A 15,717-nucleotide genomic window follows, 5' to 3' on the forward strand; every position below is an offset into this window, starting at 1 on the left:
AGATTGAATGAGGATGTCAGACTAGTTGATGTTTCAGATGTTTTAGAGGTACGTTGCAAGTGTTTCGTATGGATGTTGCAAAAATGGACCGGGATGTTGCATATGTTGCAATGGTTGTACACATATGTTGCAAACTTCTGTTCTCAATGTTTCATCTGTTTTTAGACGTACGTTGCAAAGTGTGTTTATTTGGATGTTGTATACTCCCTCCGTACCCGAAATTCTTGACGTCCTGGGCTCCCATCGTGTTTTCACAAAACCTGACGTTCTACGCTCGCTCGGCCGTGCTCGGACGGGTTTAGCCCTGGCGCTCGCGTCCATTCCGTTCGCGTCCGTTCCGCTTGCGTCCGTTCCGCTCGGCATTAATTGCTTGATGTCTCGTTTCTCTTGGTCGCCGCCCGTTCTCGGCTCTCGCGTACGAGTAAAGACCGCTGCACGCGCCTCCCTTCCTCTCCGCAGCACCTGCCTCCCTTCCTGCTCGCTTCCTCGCCGCCATCGTTTAGGGTTGGCCGCGCCGACAGCGCGTTTAGGGTTTGCCGCCACGCTCTCCTGCTCGCTCGAGGCCATGGAGTCCGTCAAGGCGCAGCACTCCGTCGGCGCGCTGGACTTGGAGGCCATGAAGTCCGTTGATGCGCTCGTCTCCGTCAACGCGCTGGACTCTGATGTGTCCATGGAGTCCGTCGATGTTGTGCCGGACTCCGTCAAGCTCGTGCCGGACTCCGTCGACGTCGTGCCGGACTCCGTCGAGGACATCCCAAACGACGACGAGGTCATGCACTGTCCTCACTGCGGCACGTTGCGCCGTAGATGTGGAAGGAGAAAAGCTAAGCCATGTGAGGAAGCAAGCTAGCACGGCAAGCAAGCAAGCAACGAAGTGAGGAGATGAGGCGTTTAAGCAAGCAAGCAAGCAAGGCAGGGGGAAAGACGAAGTTTTATTACGCACCATGGAACTCAAACGACGGAGCTGGCGAGCGCTAAAATTAGAATCCCGTGGCGCCAACGCAAACAACGAAAAAATTGCGGTGCAACATGGCCGTAGCGCCAAGAAACGCGCTCAAACGCGCCCAAATGAGAAAACAAACGTGCCCAGCGACTTCTGCGGCTCAGCGCGCGCGCCACGACCAATCCTTTGCAAAAACTGACCTCAAAAACGCGCCACGCAGGGCCCAACAGTGCCATGCAAAAAATCCCATGCAAATGAAGCCCCCAGCAAAAACATTGTGGCCGCCAGGAATCGACCCCAGCTCGCCACTCTCACGCCTCAGTGCACTAGCCATCTGAGATGGGTAACTTTCTCGTATGAGATGCACGCGCAACCATATTTAATAGGGGCAGACAGGGAAAAATACCCCCTAATTAATCACTCCTTGGTAAGCACAATTATGTCCTAAACGTCAAGAATTTCGGGTATGGAGGGAGTATGTTTCACACACATATTGCAAGTGTTTTATCTTGATGTTGCTTATGTTTTGCAATGGTTCTCAAGTGTTTTCAGGTGTTTGCGTGAGTGTTTCAGACGCATGTTTCAAGTGTTTGTCTTTTAAACGTGTGTTTTAAGTGTTGCATTTAGATGTTTCAAAAGTAGATCGCGTGTTGCACGTATAATAACATTCTCGTCATTGTTTCACATGAATGTTTAATAGTTTTGTTTCTCCGATACAACATTTGGCACATTTGCTAGCTAAACTATAAATCCTAACAATAACATAGTAATCGGATCCAACCAAGATTAGAACCTGGTCATATACACTAATCCACGCACGAAATAGGTAATTGACTAACTAATAGGTTAGGGATCAACCACACTACTGACGGTCCCCACTGGATTTGGGCTGCACGCACGCGCCGCCGACCAGCCGTAGGCCTAGAACTTGATGGAGGGGGAGTGAGGGCGTGCGGCGTCAGGCGTCTGCTGATGATGCCAGGCGAGAGCAATTGTGTCACCTTGAGAATCCTTTGCTAGGCCAGTGTCTCGGCTGCCTGCAATGTTTGGACTTGGACTCATGGACAACTAGGGCCACCATGGATTGTGCCAAAAAATATTGGGCTACGCCTAGGAACAAAGCCTAGAGCCTTGGTCCGGTGCTGTCTTCTCAGGCGTCGATGTCATAAATTCGGACATACCTGTGAACAAACTGATAGTTTTTCCTTTTCTTGAACGGAGGACAGATGGAGTTTGTAGACCACAAATGTTAAAGATCACTTTTTATTTCTCTCATTTTACATTTAATAATAAATTTAATAACTCGGTGTTAAGTGTCTCTGCGTTAAAGGAACTACCGAATCTACTATGTTTTTTTTATTAAAAAAATTATTTGAGTAATCAGTGATTTTACAGGTCTTCAAAGCAAAGGTTGGGGAGAGGCTTATTATAATTTTACAAGCAAAAGTGTCCATACATTTGCAACGGAGAAAAAATATGCAATATATCTATAAGTATGTCCTAAGATCACGACAAAAAAAACATAGCACAACTAGAAAATAGTATGTTCCAAAATCGTGACAGTCTCCATCCTTGTTGAGTTAATCACGACCCTTCACCTATGAAGTCACTTTTCCCTGCTGCCCTTTCGAACATAGGATTAGACTACATGAGATTGTTTTAAAAGTTTGGAGCATCATTTATATCATACAAAAAATACACGTAGCAAAATATCTTTGCTTCTTGATGTTTGGAACGCAGGTTGAAACATAGGACATCCTATTTGACGTACATCCTATACATCTCAATGATGTGGCCCTAGCATTCTCAAAAAAAAAATGATGTGGCCCTAGCAAACTAATAGAGAAGAAAAAGACTAATAAAAGAGGAGGAAATTACTTAATTACCATTTGTCGACAACATCCAAGCTCATCCGGCCCTCCCCTCAGTCATCCATATGCCGTGCAGCACATAAAATCCACTCCCCTTTTTTCTTGTCATTCGAGGCAGGAAGGAGACGTGACAGCATGCTGGGCACGTGCCTATGTCGGCTCAAAAGCGTAGACAGGGTACATGCTCCCTGTCTCCCAAAATAAGCGACTTTTTTCGTTCGTCTTCTTCATTTTTTATATAAATAATAAAATAAATAATTTAGTATTAAAATTCAATTTTTAAGTAAATAATAAAATAAATAATTTAGTATTAAAGTATCTCTAATGATAGAATAAGTTATAATAAAATAAATAATATTTAAATAATTTTTTTTAAGATCAACGGTCAAACAAAAAGTCTCAAAGTAAAAAAAGTCACTTATTTTAAAAAAGTGGAAGTACTATGGAAAGAATCATCTTGGCTTACTCAATTAAATAATCACACTATTGGCAAAAACTCTCGTTCATTATTTTTGATATGGTGGTAGTACTAATTTATTTCTACTTTTTCTTATGCTACAATAGGAAGTTAGGAACTCTAAAAAGGGAGATGGTATACTGGTACATGCATAATCCTTTTTTTGGTTTTTTTCTTTACGAGAGGGAATAAAAAAACGAAAATTGGGTGCTCTTGTGTTCTTCATGTGATATCCAATTATTGTTATTGTACTCCTGCTTTTGTCACTCTATATTTTTATCCTCACTTTTGAGACCGAAGCAGCCATTTATATAGCTGCCATGGGCTATATGTTTAACATTTGTATGAGGTCAGTATGAAGGACCGAAACAGTGACTAGAAAAAAATGAATTGGAGCCAATAAAAATTCTTCTATGAGAATTTGGCACATATCTCAATTTCTGACCAACTTGCATCTCATTTATCACCATCTATCTTAAATTATATGTCGGTTTGGTCTTCTAGGTACATACCTTTTGCTATGCTCCTTAATATAAATACATAATAAAAATTGTATATCTAGAAGACCAAAATGACATATAAATTAGAACGGAGTGAGTAACTGACAGGGTCACACGAGTGTCTCAACCCTAGTAGCAGTTAGGGAGATCTCAAAGTAGCGTGTAAGTAAAGCTGTACACACGAAAATGACAAATTTAACCGAGACAGTTTGCTACTGTGCAGCCTAAAAATTTAGAAACAAGCAATGCTATCAGGAGCACTAATTAAGCAAATAAAATGAATTAACTAATGCCCTATTCGCTTGGCTAATAAGCTAAAAGGTCCTAATGGCTAGAGGAGGTGAATAGCCTAATAAAAATTTCTACAACAACACTTAGCAAATCGGTTAGACAATTATGAGGCGAAGCAAGTGTTGCGCTAGCCTAACAAAAATGCAAGCCACCTACCACAATTCTAATTGATATAGTTTCTATCCACACAATAGCTATATCACTACACTAAGTTAGTACGCTCTTAAATGCTAACTAAAGAGCCATACTAATCAAACTAACAAGCTCTCACGACTAGCTACACTAAAAAGCTTGACAACTAGTTTGCGGTAATATAAAGAGATAAGGCAAGAACCCTTCATCATATTTCTTGTCAAACTTGTCCAATCTAGTGTCCTTTTTCAAGATATAACATTTACAACCAAAGACCCGAAAATATACAATGTTGGGTTTTCTACCATTCAAGAGTTTATATGGTGTTTTTTCTTTTAATGGGTAACAATAGAGACGGTTGCTACAATAGCAAGCCGTGTTAATAGCTTCGGCCCAAAAAGATTGACTCACATTGTACTCACTAAGCATAGACCTTGCCATATCAATGAGTGTCATATTCTTTCTCTCAACAAGATCATTTGATTGTAGAGTGTACTTAGCCGAGAATTGATGTCTAATTTTAAATTTATCACATAACTCATCAATTCTAGTATTCTTGAACTCACTACCATTGTCACTTCTAACTCTCTTGATGATTGTTTCAAACTCATTGTGAACGCCTTTGACAAATGATTTGACACATCACTTTTGTCCATTAGAAAGAATACCCATGTGTATCTAATATAGTCATCCACTATCACAAAATCATATTTGTTGCCACCAATGCTAGTGTATTGTGTTGACCCAAATAAGTTCATGTGCAATAACTCAAATGCTTTACTAGTGCTCATCATGCTTTTTCTTAGGATGGGTGTTTCTAACTTGTTTACCGGCTTGACAAGAGCTACAAAGTTTATTCTTCTTAAACACAACATCTTTCAAGCCTCTAACCAAGTCATGCTTAACCAATCTATTCAATTGTTTCATTCCAACATGACCAAGCCTTTTATACCATAACCAACCCATGCTAGACTTAGTGAATAAATATGTAGATAATCTAGGTTCACTCGCATTAAAATCAACCAAGTATAGATTCTCATATCTAAAGCTGTTGAAGATCAAGTTAGAGCCATCTACACTTATGATCTCTACATCATCTACCCCAAATATGCATTTGAATCCAAGATCACATAATTGAGCCACGGATAGCAAATTGAAGTTCAAGCTCTCTACTAGCAATACATTAGAAATGCTCATGTCATTGGATATTGCAATCTTACCAAGCCCTTTGACCTTGCTTTTGCCATTATCACCAAATATAATACTATCATAACCATCATTGCCATTAGTGTTAATTGAGTTAAATATTCTTGCATCACCGGTCATGTATTGAGTGCACCCACTATCAGAACCCAATGCATTCCTCCTGCTTTGTAATTTACCTACAAAAGAAGATCAATTCTTTTTAGGTACCCAAACTTGCTTGGGTCCTTAAAGGTTAGTTACTAAGCTCTTTGGTACCCAAATGACTTTTTTCTTTGAGCACACCCATGGTTTACCAATGAACTTAGCCTTCACACCATTTGTACCCTTAGTAAGCACATAGAAAGAATCAAACTTAATGAAGGATACATTAGCATTTTTGTTCTTATTTTTGTACTCTTGCTCTTTATGACCAACTTGCTTACAACTAGTGCAAAACCGATCATTGTTCTTTACAAAACTAGTCTTGTGAGGAGTAATAGTCGCCTTGCCTTTCTTAGGGGTATAGCACAATCCCTCTTTGTATAGAGAAGCTCTTTGGCTACCCAAGCATATAAGCAAGCGGTCCTCACCACCATAGGCCTTAGCCAAGGTGTGAGTGAGCTTATTGACCTCTTTCTTGAGGTTCTTATTCTCAACCATTAGTGAGGCATCACAAGTGAAACCATCACTATTAGATGAGGTGGAAGTAGAAGTACTATAAGAAGGGTTAGTGGGAGGAACAATGATAGGCACAGATAATGATTCATCAATTATATCACAAGTTAAGCCTACATTGCAAGTTTCAACATACTCCTTTTTATTTTACTCATCAAGCAAAGAGGAATGAGCCTTTTCAAGCTTTTTGTGAGCCTTGCCAAGCTTCTCATGGGCTTCCTCTAGCCTCTCATGAGATGCATTGAGCTCATCAAAGGCTTGCTTAAGGGCTTTTAGTTTCTTATGCAAGCTTTTACATTTTCTTCTCTTGATGTCAAAGTGTTCTCTAGCATCTTCTAGCATGTCAAATAGTTCATCCTTAGTAGGTTCATCATCATCACTATCACTTTCATTTTTATTTTCATTATCATGTTCATCATCACTTCTATCATCACAAGTTTGTACCTTAGTGGCCTTAGCTATGAAGTATGATGGAGTGTCAAAGAGAGAAGACTTCTCATTGATAGCAATGCTTGCAAGTGCCTTCTTCTTGGTGATCTTGTCATCATCACTACCATCATCATCACTTAAGGAAGCATCACTATCTCAAGTGACCACATATAAATCACCCTTCTTTTTCTTGAAGGTCATCTTGCCCTTCTTCTCTTTCTTTTCCTTCTTGTCCTTCTTCTTGTTCTTCTTGTTGTCATCATTATTATCGCTATTGTATGGACATTGAGCAACAAAATAATCTTTGCTTCCACATTTGAAGCACCTTCTTTACACTTTCTTGTTCTTGGATGAAGATTTCTTTCTTCTAGCACGGTACCCTTTCTTCAGCATGAACTTGCCAAATTTCTTGACAAAGAGAGTCATCTTCTCATCGTCATCATCATCCCATGAGCCATCGTCTTCACTTGATATATCTTGCTTTGCCTTGCCCTTGGATGATGTGGCCTTGAATGCCACGTTCTTCTTCTTCTCATCCTTCTTCTCATCTTTCTTCTCTGTCTTTTCTTCCTTCTCATCATCATCTCTATATGTGTCATCGGTCATTATATCTCTCAATACTTGGTTTGGTGTCATGGTGTCCAAACCACTTCTCACTAGAATAGTGACCAATGTGCCAAATCTTGAAGGCAAACATCTCAAGAACTTATGGAAGAAGTCCTTGTCCTTCACCTCTTTTTCAAGTGCTTTGAGATCATTGACAAGCACTTGAAGCCTATGGAACATCTCTGGCACACTCTCATCCTCCTTTATCTTGAAGCTTGCAAACTTCTCTTTGAGAATATATGCCTTTGCACCCTTCATGGCTTGAGTGCCCTCAAATAATTCTTCCAACTTCTTTCAAGCCTCATGAGCCATCTCAATATTCTTGATTTGAACAAATGTTCTTTCATCACGAATGGCACTTAATGTCATTGTTTTAGAGAAGCACTTCTTCGGCCGTGGTGGAATTCTCCGGATCTTCAATCTCAATTTTGGTTTCTACCACCTTCCACACTCTTCTATTGATTGACTTGATATGTGTGGTCATCTTTGATTTCCAATATGAATAATTTATGACATCAAATTAGGGTGGCTTCTTGGTGTTGTTGATTTAAGCCATTTTTACACCGAAGGTTGTTAAGCCTCAAATCACGGTGACCTCAGCTCTGATACCACTTGAAAGGTCATAATGGCTAGAGGGGGGTGAATAGCCTAATAAAAATTTCTACAACAACACTTAGCAAACCGGTTAGACAATTATGAGGTGAAGCAAGTGTTGCGCTAGCCTAACAAAAATACAAGCCACCTACCACAATTCTAGTTGATATAGTTTCTGTCCACACAATAGCTATGTCACTATACTAAGTTAGTGTGCTCTCAAAGGCTAACTAAAGAGCTACACTAACCAAACTAATAAGCTCTCACGACTAGCTATACTAAAGAGTTTGACAACTAGTTTGCGGTAATATAAAGAGATAAGGCAAGAACCCTTCATCACATTTATCAAACTTGCCTAATCTAGTGTTTTTCTTCAAGATATAGCATTTGCAACCAAAGACCTAAAAATATGCAATATTGGGTTTTCTACCATTCAAGAGTTTATATGGTGTCTTCTCTTTCAATGGATGACAATAGAGACGGTTGCTACAATAGCAAGCCATGTTGATAGCTTCGGCCCAAAAAAATTGACTCACATTGTACTCACTAAGCATAGACCTTGCCATATCAATGAGTGTCATATTCTTCCTCTCAACAAGGCCATTTGATTGTGGAGTGTACTTGGCCGAGAATTGATGTCTAATTTTAAATTCATCACACAACTCATCAATTCTAGTATTTTTGAACTCACTACCATTGTCACTTCTAACTTTCTTGATGGTTGTTTCAAACTCATTGTGAATGCCTTTGATAAATGATTTGAATGTTGCAAACACATCACTTTTGTCCATTAGAAAGAATACCCATGTGTATCTAGTATAGTCATTCACTATCACAAAACCATATTTGTTGCCGCCAATGCTAGTGTATTGTGTTGGCCCAAACAAGTCCATGTGCAATAACTCAAATACTTTACTAGTTCTCATCATGCTTTACTCAAATGCCACCTACCACAATTCTAGTTGATATAGTTTCTGTCCACATAATAGCTATGTCACTACACTAAGTTAGTGTGCTCTCAAAGGCGATTCACTCACTTGGAGGTTTACCGATCACCTCGGAATCAAATGATGAACACAATGATTTTTACCGAGGTTTACTTGCTTACCGGCAAGCTACTCCTCGTTGTGGCGATTCACTCACTTGGAGGTTCACGCGCTAATTGGCATCACACGCCAAACCCTCAATAGGGTGCCGCACAACCAACACAAGATGAGGATCACACAAGCCATGAGCAATCCACTAGAGTACCTTTTAGCTCTCCACCGGGGAAAGGTCAAGAACCCCTCACAATCACCATGATCAGAGCTAGAGACAATCACCAACCTCCACTCGATGATCCTCGCTACTCCAAGCCATCTAGGTGACGGCAACCACCAAGAGTAACAAGCGAATCCTGCAGCGAAACACGAACACCAAGTGCCTCTAGATGCAAACACTCAAGCAATGCACTTAGATTCTCTTCCAATCTCATAAAGATGACGAATCAATGATGGAGATGAGTGTGAGGGCTTTGGCTAAGCTCACAAGGTTGCTATGTCAATGCAAATAGCCAAGAGAGTGAGCTTGAGCTAGCCATGGGGCTTAAATAGAAGCCCCCACGAAATAGAGCCGCTGTACTCCTTTACTGGACACAACGTGGGGTGACCGGATGCTCCGGTCATATTGACCAGACGCTGGACCTGGACCTCAGCGTCTGGTCACATGATGCGTGCCACGTGTCCCCTCTCTTCAAATACTGAACGTCCGATCCCAACGATCAAATGACGACCGGACACAGCTGCTCAAACTGACCGGACGCTGAGCCCCAGCGTCCGGTCGTTTCTAGTAAGCATCCAGAGATGACTTTTTCTAACCGGACGCGTCCGGTCATGCTTGACCAGACACATCCAGCGTCTGGTCACACGACGACTCCCCTCTGCACTACCACGTCAGTAGGACCTGACGCACCCCTCCAACGTCCGGTCACTAAGTAACCCAGCGTCCGATCAGAGACCGACGCCAGTGTTTTCATGCTCCACCTGACCGGACGCGCCGGTCCAACCGAGGCCAGTGTCCGGTCACTTCCAGTGACCTCTGACTTTTCTGTCTAGGGCGCCGGTGGCACCGTCGGACTGTCCGCACTCTACGGACGGACACTCCACCGGTGAAGTTTCCTACCCTTGCTCAAATGTGCCAACCACCAAGTGTATCACCTTGTGCACATGTGTTAGCATATTTTCACAAACATTTTCAAGGGTGTTAGCACTCCACTAGAACCTAAATGCATATGCAATGAGTTAGAGCATCTAGTGACACTTTGATAACCGCATTTCGATATGAGTTTCACCTCTCTTAATAGTACGGCTATCGATCCTAAATGTGATCATACTCTCTAAGTGTCTTGATCACTAAAACAAAATAGCTCCTACCATTTATACCTTTGTCTTGAGCCTTTTATTTTTCTTTTTCTTCTTTTCAAGTCCAAGCACTTGATCATCACCATGGCATCACCGTCATCATGTCATGATCTTCATTTGCTTCACAACTTGGAATGTGTTGTCTATCTCATGATCACTTGATAAACTAGGTTATCACTTAGGGTTTCATTAATTCACCAAAACCAAACTAGTGCTTTTATAAGCCATGGCTAAAAGTTCTGTTGGCTGATTTATTGTGAGAGAAAAATATTGTTCGTTGGCTGAAAAAGTACAGCATATAAGCCAAGCGAACATGGCATAATCCATCAATGATTAGCTAAAGATGCTCTAAATAGTTGATTCACTATTGCTTATTGCTTGATGGTGACACAAACCAAAGCAATGATGTGTTGTTGAAAAAGGTGATGCTGAACTGAAAATTGACTGAACACAGCTGCTGTCTAAATTCCTAATTCAAACCGAGCACATCAAACACGAGCGTAATTGTTTACAGTCTGGTTAGACGGGATAAATAAGAAACTGAAATCTAAAATTCTTGTGGGTGCGAGTGCGATTTGTTGGGTGATTTGGTTAACCCGGAAAGATATAGTCTTTGACACGATCTTAGCACCATCTTATTGGCAGGTTATCTTTAGGGGGACTTACTGGATCAGGTTTTGGTTGCTATTACAGAAGGAGGAGAATCGCCAAATGACGAAGATGTGTTGCATGAATATTGAGACAACCGCGATGGAGATGTTTGTAAGACACGGTTGGAGATTTAGCAATAGAATTGCCTTATAGATGTTGTTTTTGGAAACTTTTTCTTTTTCCTCTTTGACTCAAAATTTTGGGCCTGTTCGGCAGGACTGAAAAATACTGTTCCGGCTGATTGTTGTGAGAGGAAAATACTGTTCTGACAGGACGTGAACAGTGATTTCGTGAGGTGGCTGGCCAGCCAGCCAGCCGAACACTGCCTTTGTTTTTGACATTGCGTGGACCTTAGTGGTTGTATTTATAATAAGAACATCTATATACATTAGTCGATGCAGAAGCTAGGATATTAATATATATCCGGCCCCCCTTCTTAAAAAAAAGCTGCAATTGAGATCGGTCACTGCTGCATTACTGCAGTTGGATCTCTCCTAGCAGCAAGCTGCAAGCACGAGCAAAGACCCGAGAACGAGAAATAACGACCCGCTGCTGCTGTGCCAAAAAGAAACGAAACCAACACAAAATCAAGCAGATCAGACAGAGGGACACGGCACCGGAAGAAACGGCACAGGCAGATCCCGGAAGGAACGCTGCTTGATTTCAGGCTAGCTTGAGCGAACGAAAATAAATAACGTAAACTGATCAACTTGAATCCAATCAAGCTGAGATTTCAGGCTAGCTGGGCCTCACAGCATCATGCACAATCCATCCGATCCAACACAGACTCGAAAAGATTGAGAAATTTTTTTGAGGAATGAGGGGGGCCCTACAGTGCTTTATGAAACCGCAGGAAACAAAGTACAAAGCAAAAGAAAACAAAGAACAAACAGGGGGGACAGGGAGGTTACAGAACACACAAAAATTAAGAAACAAAGAAGGATAAAAAAAAGATAAGGAGTAGGCAGCAGCCCTACAGTATTGGATGTTTTTAGGCTCTTGCATTCAAAAAATGGCAGTAAGTCAACAAAAGGTGTCACGATTTAAATTGAAAGATGGCGGCAAACACAATATTTGAACCACTACTCAAGTTAAACACGTCATATGATTACAATCCTAAAACACATCAGCATGATTACAAAATGTTGAATAACAATGATATTGACATCACTGTCTTACAGACATGATTTTCTTAAATTTCGAAATAGGCTTGTCCCAGCATATCACCCATATCCAGACTTAACCTTCTGCAAACAAGTGCAATGATCGTCACTGGGCATCCATCCCATTGCATCATCAACGATGACGTTAGGAAGCTTGATATTTCTCTAAGCTTCCTTGACAAAATTGGGTGTGATTCCCTCTATCCTGATGTAAGATCGACCAACCTGAAATTAACAAGTGCCATATTGTTATTAGCTAGCACGTACTGTAATCTGTTCCTTTAACGAAAACAATCATTGTTTTACGGAAGTTCATCGAGAACCACAGGATGTAATTTCCGGAATTCCAATTTGATCTACTGAAATTTGTGATAACTGCACTGAAATGCATCGAAACATCAAAAACTCACATACCTAATCATGTCCAACCATACAGTCTAGCCACAATCCAATCACGTATGCCAATATCGTTATCGGCAGTTGCCTCTAGCCAATCTGCTGCTTCACTATTTTGTTCATCTGCCCAACAAAGGTACGTGCCTCTAGTGGCCTCCATCTATATAGGTATTTATAGAATATGATAGGATAGGATAGGGTACTGCTTTAAATATATATAAAACCACTAATCATGCAAATGAGAAGTCTTTCCTCTCCCCCACATTCTCTCTCTCTCTCTCTCTATGTCAATTTTAATTTTTTCTTCGATTTAAGGACCCTTGATTTTCATCCGTTTAATAGTTTGATCTATTTAGAATTTCTCTTGGTGTTCGATTGCCTTTGCAATTAACTTCTTGGTTCATCATCAAAACCAAGATTTTCTTTCATCCTTTAAAATTTTCTTCTTTAGTGATTCTTGAGGTGTTTTGACAATTACATTTAAGAATTTTTATAGGTACTTAGTGTCATGCATAGTTAATTTGTATTATTTTCTACGCTTTTTAATTTTAATATGTTTTAAGGGCATGTGTGATTCGAGGGCTAACAGTTAGCCCCTAACTTTAGATGCCAAATTGAAGAGCTAAATGTGGGCTAATTATGGGCTAATAAGAGCTAATGGGGACCAATTTGTGGTTAGAGTCTATTAGCCTTTATTAGTCCATTTAATTTTTAGCCTTAGGATCCAAACAGACTCTAAATTTAAATTAAACTATGTAAATATCCTTTTGCTTAAGAGAAATGTTTCTTTGACTAGCTAATTACTATTGACAAACATTGGGATTGCCCATAAAAAAGACATTGAGATAGCGTATAATCAACACAATGTTGTTTGTTTATCTACTTCTAGGTTAGTTTGGTAGAGCTCTTCCTACTTCAGATTTTCTTGTAAGCTAATTCTCAGTGACAAAGTGATTCTCTGATTGAAATTGATTTCCTATAATTCTCTACAATAAACTCTGTTCATATAGTGATTATGTGCGTGATCTGAATCAGGAGAAACTATTTTTTAGCTCTCAGCTCCTAATTCATTTTAGAGAATCACCTCACAGAACCAACAAAGAATTACTTTTCAGTAAAATTCTGTTTGATAGAGCTTGTGCATGCAGGACATCTGGCGTCATTACTGAAACTGTTCTCTTTTCTTTTTCAATTTACAACCATAAACACTCCATATTTTATTTTGCTTCCATCTGAATCAACCATTTTCCTCTACTTCTAATGTTGAACTTCTTGACCATGCTTGTGCATGCAGGACATCTGGCGTCATATACATTCCCTAATGCCAATGCGAGATGCTGCCCGAGCCGCTTGTGTATCTCATTCCTTTGTAGATTCCTGGAGATGCCATCCCAACCTTACTTTCAGTAATGAAATATTGGGCTTGAATGGAAATGCATATGGAAAGGAAGAATTAGCTAGAGCTTTCTACAGCAAAGTTGACCACATTCTGAAAATGCATTCAGGAATTGGTGTGAAGAAACTCATGTTTCGAATCGCTTCAGAGTATACCGCAAAGGACTCTTGTTATCTTGACAGTTGGCTTCAGACTGCTGTTACACCAGGGATTGAAGAACTCACCCTTATTCTGTGGTCAATGAAGGCAAGTACAATTTTCCTTACTCAGTTCTGTCCAACGGGACTGGGGACTCAATCCGATATCTTCACCTTGAGGGTTGTTCCTTCCATCCGACAGATGCACTTGGTTGGCTAAGAAGTCTCACTAGATTGCATCTTTGTTTTGTATCTATTACTGGAGACAAGTTAGGGTGCCTTCTTTCATATTCTTTTGCTTTGGAGAGGATGGAACTAAGTCACTGCGATCGAATAGTTTGCCTGAAGGTACCTTGCCTGCTCCATCAGCTCAGCTACCTAGAGGTGTCTAATTGTGGCAGGCTGAAAGTGATAGACAATAAAGCTCTAGGTCTGTCTGACTTTGTATTTATAGGACACCCTAAGGTACAACTATCACTTGGAGATACATTGCAAATAAAGAACCTAAGCATGCGCTTTTCCGGCGTAGTTTATTACGCCCGTGCTGAACTTCCATCAAGCATGCCAAATCTCGAAGCTCTTACCCTACATTCACGCTATGAGGTATGACTTTAGGTGACTGTAGACTTGTGATATGCATATCTTACTATAGTGCATCAAGTCATAGCTTGGAGTTAATTAACCAGTCATCCTTTTGCAGATGTTCAGTACACCAATGCTGCATAGCAAATTCCTCCACCTCAAGTACTTAAATATTGCTCTTATGGGAGCACCCTTTTCCCCAACTTATGATTATTTGTCTCTCGCATTCTTTTTTGATGCAGCTCCTTGTTTGGAGACTTTTGAATTGGATGTGAGTCGCTGCCCATACTGCTATGATATTGGTAGCTACAATGGAACAATCACTTTAATTTTGCCTTTTCCATTATAGGTATCGCAGCGATACATGGAGCATATGTCTCGATTTTCAATGGCCCTGCAGATCTGCGGCAGATGCGAGAACTTCATCATCACAGCCTAAAGAGAGTGAAGATTGTGGAATTCAGTTTCGCAAAGAGCTTGGTTGAGCTAACATGCCATGTTTTCGAGAGTGTGACGTCACTTGAGTGCCTCACATTGGAAGCCCCTCAGAGTTGTTTGAGGTGTTGGGACCCTGACAACTATTCTGGCAAGTGCCTTCCAATGCACGAGGATGTTCTCATGGAAGCTCACAGGGCAGTCTTGGCTATCAGAAGGTACATCGAGCCTAAGGTTCCCTCTACAGTAAAACTACATGTTTTGGAGCCATGTAGCTGCCATGGTTTTGAACATAAGCAAGATGCTTAATTATACTACTCCATTGCTGAACTAGTATTACTTGCACTGGTTATATTCTCCTGGTTGGCCGCGTGACCCACCTTCACAGGCGTCGGATCCACCGCCTTACCTGTGTACGGTTCAGATCCAGCGTTCCGAGCCGACGATCCCTGTGATGCGCAGCCGCGCAGGCATTCCAACGATCCGTGTGATGCGCAGGCATTCCAAACAAACACCCGAGACACTCGGAGAGTATCAGCAGCGTTGCTGGGCGAGGAGCGAGCCGATTCCCACTCTGCTGGTGCTGGGCTTTTCCAGGTGATTATCAGCCTGTTTAGATTCGGACACATTCTAAAAATCTGACAAAAAATCTTAAATTCTCAAAATATTTCGACGCACAGATTCTTAGAATTGCAGAGTGCTTTAGAACTTAGGCACCGTTTAGATCTCAGCTGATTTTAAGAATAAAAAAAAAATCTTTGAATCCCATGATCCAATCCAAACAAGCTAGATTTTAGGGGCATTCAAACACAGATTGCACCATGCCGCCTCCGTTTCGAAATACTTGGCATTTTTTTTTACCAAGCCACGCTTGT

At 40.9% G+C, this 15,717-nt stretch overlaps 1 pseudogene; it reads left to right on the forward strand.

The window, feature by feature from the left end:
• Window positions 1–565: 565 nt before the first annotated feature.
• On the forward strand, window positions 566–15,151 carry LOC136526330 (uncharacterized; annotated as a pseudogene).
• The last annotated feature ends 566 nt before the right edge of the window (window positions 15,152–15,717 follow it).

Source organism: Miscanthus floridulus, chromosome 19, assembly GCF_019320115.1.
Source record: "Miscanthus floridulus cultivar M001 chromosome 19, ASM1932011v1, whole genome shotgun sequence".
NCBI classification, from domain to species: domain Eukaryota; kingdom Viridiplantae; phylum Streptophyta; class Magnoliopsida; order Poales; family Poaceae; genus Miscanthus; species Miscanthus floridulus.